This window comes from Apodemus sylvaticus, chromosome 22 (genome assembly GCF_947179515.1).
Source record: "Apodemus sylvaticus chromosome 22, mApoSyl1.1, whole genome shotgun sequence".
Taxonomy (NCBI): Eukaryota; Metazoa; Chordata; class Mammalia; order Rodentia; family Muridae; genus Apodemus; species Apodemus sylvaticus.
This window is the reverse complement of record NC_067493.1, coordinates 9,209,252-9,214,191: the sequence shown is the minus strand read 5'-3', so window position 1 is coordinate 9,214,191 and position 4,940 is coordinate 9,209,252. Positions and strand designations below refer to the sequence as shown.

The 4,940-nt window shown below is 43.1% G+C and overlaps 1 pseudogene; it reads left to right on the top strand.

Moving 5' to 3' along the window:
* Positions 1 to 829: 829 nt before the first annotated feature.
* On the top strand, positions 830 to 4,661 carry LOC127673267 (leukocyte immunoglobulin-like receptor subfamily B member 4A; annotated as a pseudogene).
* The last annotated feature ends 279 nt before the right edge of the window (positions 4,662 to 4,940 follow it).

Below are 4,940 nucleotides of genomic sequence, written 5' to 3'. Positions count from 1 at the left end.
CTATGGTGTCTTCAGGTGAATGGACTAGCTGACAATCTTTACCAGCAGAAACTGCAAGCTGGAAATCTGTAAGGAATAGGGAAACATTTATCTAAATGAAGTTCACAGACCTGAGACATTACTCAATACTCTTTGTTGAGGAAAATATAGAAGTTTCTCTTCCCATAATAACCATGATATTGAAAACCCATGACAGGAAGGACCTGCCCCAAAGTCACATCTGATGTTACAGAACATTTGTCAGATTCCTTCAGGAGAACACCTCGGAACATTACCAGGACTCACCATGATAGCCATGCTCACGGTGCTGCTGTACCTTGGTAAGATATGAACAGGGGGAGTGGACACTTATGTCTTTAAGGGAACCTACTCAACAGGCAGGATTAATTTCACGTGCACACCCTAGGGGATCCCCTCTGTCTTTCAGTGTGGAAAAGGTCTGAGAGAAAGTTTTCTTCCAGGTCTTATTGTGCAACCCAGGATGGAAGCACAGGGAGGTGAGTGACTCAGGACATCCCAGGGTTTGTTTCTTCACTCTGAGGAGAAAGCCTATATTTTCCTCTTGTGAGCAAATTCCTCACAATGGTGATGGGGAAACATCATTTATGATCTAATGTCTTGTTCCTGGAGAGGTTTCTGTGCTAAGATCTGGTGTCTGAAGGAAGATGTGCTGGGATTGAGCCTTTGATTTCTTCACAGGACACCTCCCGTGATTGCCTTACATACACCTGCAACTATCTGGTGCCAGGGTTCCTGGGAGGCCAAGGAATATCATCTGTATAAACAGCAAAGTGTAGATCGTTGGGACACTCAATTACTTCTGTAAACAAAGAATGAGACAAAGTTCGACATTCAACACATGACAACCACCTATGCAGGCATCTATAAGTGTTACTATAACAGTGCTGCTGGATTTTCAGAACAGAGTGATGCCATGGAGCTGGTGATGACAGGTGAGAGGACACTCAGCGATCCCAGCACTGGCTCTTTCCTGAGAAGGAGGTCTATTCTCCAGGAGCTCTTCTCTCAGAGTCCAATCCTGGGGGACAATGTATATAACTCATGTTAATTTCATGTCCTGCCACTTGTATCCTAGGAGCACATGAAAAGCCCAGTCTGTCAGTCTGGCCCAGCAATAATGTGACTTCTTGAGTTTCCATAGCCTTTATCTATAGCTCATACATGGGATTTGGCAGGTTCATTCTGATCCAGGAAAGAAAACACAACCTCCCTTGGATCCAGGACACACAGCATCAGGCCTATCCACCATTCCAGGCTACTTTTGTTCTGGATGCTCTTACTTCCAAACACCATGGAACATTCAGATGCTTAGAGGAATGCACCACAGGTGTGGTCAAAATCAAATGACTCCCCTTGACCTCACAGTCTCAGGTAAGCACCTCCCTCCTATAATCATTTAGTGTTTTGTTCTACTTGGGTCATTTTCCTAAGATGCCTTAGAATAAGAGGGAGGAACCTGTCAGGTTAAAAACAGTGTTCAGTTCAAAAGTCATTCACCTTTCAATATTGGAATTGTAGTCAGAATCCCCTGATACAAAATCCTTCCCCCTTGTCTCATTGTAATTTAGCAGTGGCAGTTGACCAGCTCATACAATTGACAAAATGATCAGATTATGTCACTGTATTGGTTAGAATCCTGCTTTTGTTGCAAAACACCATGATCTAAATAAAGCAACTTGGTGAGAAAAGGATTTATTCCATATAATTTTGTGTGGAGCATCATGAAGGTAATTAGATGTAGATGTGCAAGCAAGAATTGAGGTAGAGTTCTTGAAGAAGCAGTGCTCACAAGTTTACTTTCAATGGATTCCAGAATTGCTTTCTTACACCATCAAGGTCTAATTGGTTCAGATTAGAATAAACCGAGGTGGTTTGAGCGCCCATAAATCTATCAATCATGAAAATCTTTCCCCAGACTTAGATGCATTTTCCTCTATTGAAGCTGCCTCTTTCCAGATTTCTCTAGCTTGTATCAAATTATCAAAATCTAATGAGAACCATCTTCAGTGGAAGACAGATACTGTACATTTCCTTTTTCTTATTTCTTAAAATCATGTGCTTAGACTCATGGAAATGGCTGCACACCAGAGACTTTTTGTACCTGGCTTGCAGATTCATTGAGGCAGTTCTGAGTCCCTCCAGGTCTCCATCCCCCCATATATCCAATGATAAGGATTTGTATAGGATTGAAGGGCCGAGCTGTGATGTTCACAGAGATCCAATAACCCGGAGCCAAAAAAAAAAAAAAAAAAAAAAAAAAAAAAGAAAAGAAAAGAAAAGAAAAAGAAAAATCTTGTCTACAACAGGTAGAAATACTATTGTAATTAGTGTCCAGATTCAGATAGAAAGAAACAGGACATAGTGAAGTGTCATGAACTCTAATGTTCATCTTTCCTTCAACCTCTGGCAGAAAACAAGGACCCGTCCCCTATGCCCACTGAAGACGGTAAGTGAGACCCACCAGGCAGTGAGTATAACAAGAATTGAGATCACAACGAATTGGTGAATCCACCTCTGAATTTGAGAAAGTGAGAGATCTGGAATTATTTCCAACTGAGACGTGCCTTACACAGCTCAGGAACAATATCTCTGTCTACCTAAATGTCAGGACCCACTTTACAAGAAGTTCTGAGCGCTTGGGCTCCTGAAATTTCTGATAAAGTTTCTTCCTAAGCGCCATCTCCTTAGACAAATTTTACTAAATAATATTGGAAGATAAAAATGTTGCTTTGATATTCAGCAATGGAGAAAAACCACATTCTCTGAGGTCTTTACATAATTTCTGCTCCTGTACAGGAACATCTGTGCTCACACTTTCAGTTACTCCCTGAGCTTCCCATGGGTGTGACATCCCAGGTGAGGAAGGAGTCCCTTCCATGGGATACCAATTCTGATAAAACCATGCCCCCTTTGCCACAAGGATGGTGACATGGGACTATGGAAAGGACTTAGAGCCGAGGCTAGACTGTCACCTGCTTTCATACTCAAATAGTTTATGAAGTGTCGTGAGAAGGCTGGAAATCAAACACTGAATTTGAATTATTTTTACGTATTATTATTATTATCATTATCATTATTATCATTATCATTATTATTTTAATTTTTTACATATTTTTTTTACGCCTCAGACATTCATTCTAAATGACTTGGGCACATTGAACCTGTCTCCATGAACCTTAATATACTCACCTACAGCTGACTGGGAAAAACATACAATTCCAGGTTGAATGATTGTGATATTGGGGGTCATGCATTGGCTGGGCACATTAGAGGTGCTCCTGTAAGGAATATCTTCTCTCATTCCTGACATCATTTCCGACTGAGGACTTGGAACACACTGGAAGGTTTTAACTGGAGTCTTGGCATTGTTCCTCCTCCTGCTTTTCTTCCTCTTGCTCTGTCTCATTTTCATCCAACACAGTCCTTGGTGCAAAAAGAAGGCTGAGGATGCAGTTCGAGCCAAGGGAGCTGGAATCAGGGTGAGAATAAAAGGCGGGGAACATGAGGAGGAAGCTTCCAGACTCTCCCACGTTTTGGGGTAGCCTCAGAAACATGTAGTGTGATTAAAATCCCAAAGGAACTCTCTGACTGAATGAGATGCCAGATGGAGTTGGGAGTAGCATCACTCCTGGTCATTCCACTTCCTCACAGGATTCACTCCTGGTCATTCCCCTGCCTCAAATGCTTCACTCCTGGTCATCCCCCTCCCTCACATGCTTCAGTCCTGGTCATCCCCCTGCCTCACACACTTCAGTCCTTTTCATCCCCTTCATTTACCTCATTGTCTCCTTGCTGCAGACCCCACCCGATGAGGACACAGAGAGGATCGTGTACGCCCAAGTGAAACCCTCCAGGCTTTGGACGGTAGGGATCCAGTCTTTCCAAACTTTTCCCTCAGGTTTATCGCAAGACACACCCACAGCCAGGCCACATCCCATAAGTCACTAACACTAGACACACCCTCTTCAAACCCTGTCCCACTCCAGGATATGACATGAAAGACACGCCCACCACAAGCCACATCCATACCCGAGACATGCCCACACCAGAAACATGTTCACAACTGAGCCATACCCCATAAGTTACTAACACTATACCAACACCTTCTTCCAAACCCATCCTACTCCAGGATACAACATCCAAAGAGACCCAGGCTGTGACATATGCCCAGCTGTGCACCCGCACACAGGAAGAGAAATATAGCTGAGACCAGCAGGCAGCCATCCCGGGAGGAAGAAGAGTCAAACCCCACATCCCATGAATGGGAATGAGGGATTTTCAGTGAAGGCATTTGTTCCCAGTGGACTCAGTTTGACAGATGCGAGCCATCATTACTTCCTCATGTGTCATTAGAAGCTTCTCAGAATGGTGCGAATGTTCTTCTTATCTTTTCAGAGACAAAAAAAAAATGTCTTCACATTATTTTAAATAAAGCTGAACCCTTCTCAATAAATGCCACACCAACTAAGGTGCAGTCTGTGTGACATAGCAGAAGTCAGGTTGTCAGGCCAGAGGTGTGTGTTCCTAGCAACTTAGCCCCTGGAGGTCCCTGGTCTCCTGCTTCTGAAAGTTGTTCCAGTGCATTGATCAAATTCTGTGGATTTGGGTGCTGTGTCTTGTCTTTCTGTGTTTAGAGTTAATTGGAAGGAAAATGAGACATTTGGAGATATAATGAGTCAGTTAAAACAGGTAGAGTTGTTTGTAAAAAAATCCAAATATAGTGGATAGTGAAAGGACAAAAGTTCAAAAGCTGGTAGGGAAAGGCCAGGACGGTGTGTCAGAAGTTAAGGAAGATAGTGTGAGAATTCCAACAACTATAATGTAGGGTAGGAAATGTTACTTACTCAGAGGGTATTGGTCGGCTCCTCCCATAAATAGGGAAACTCCACAAAGGCTCAGGGCAACAGCTCCTCCAATGC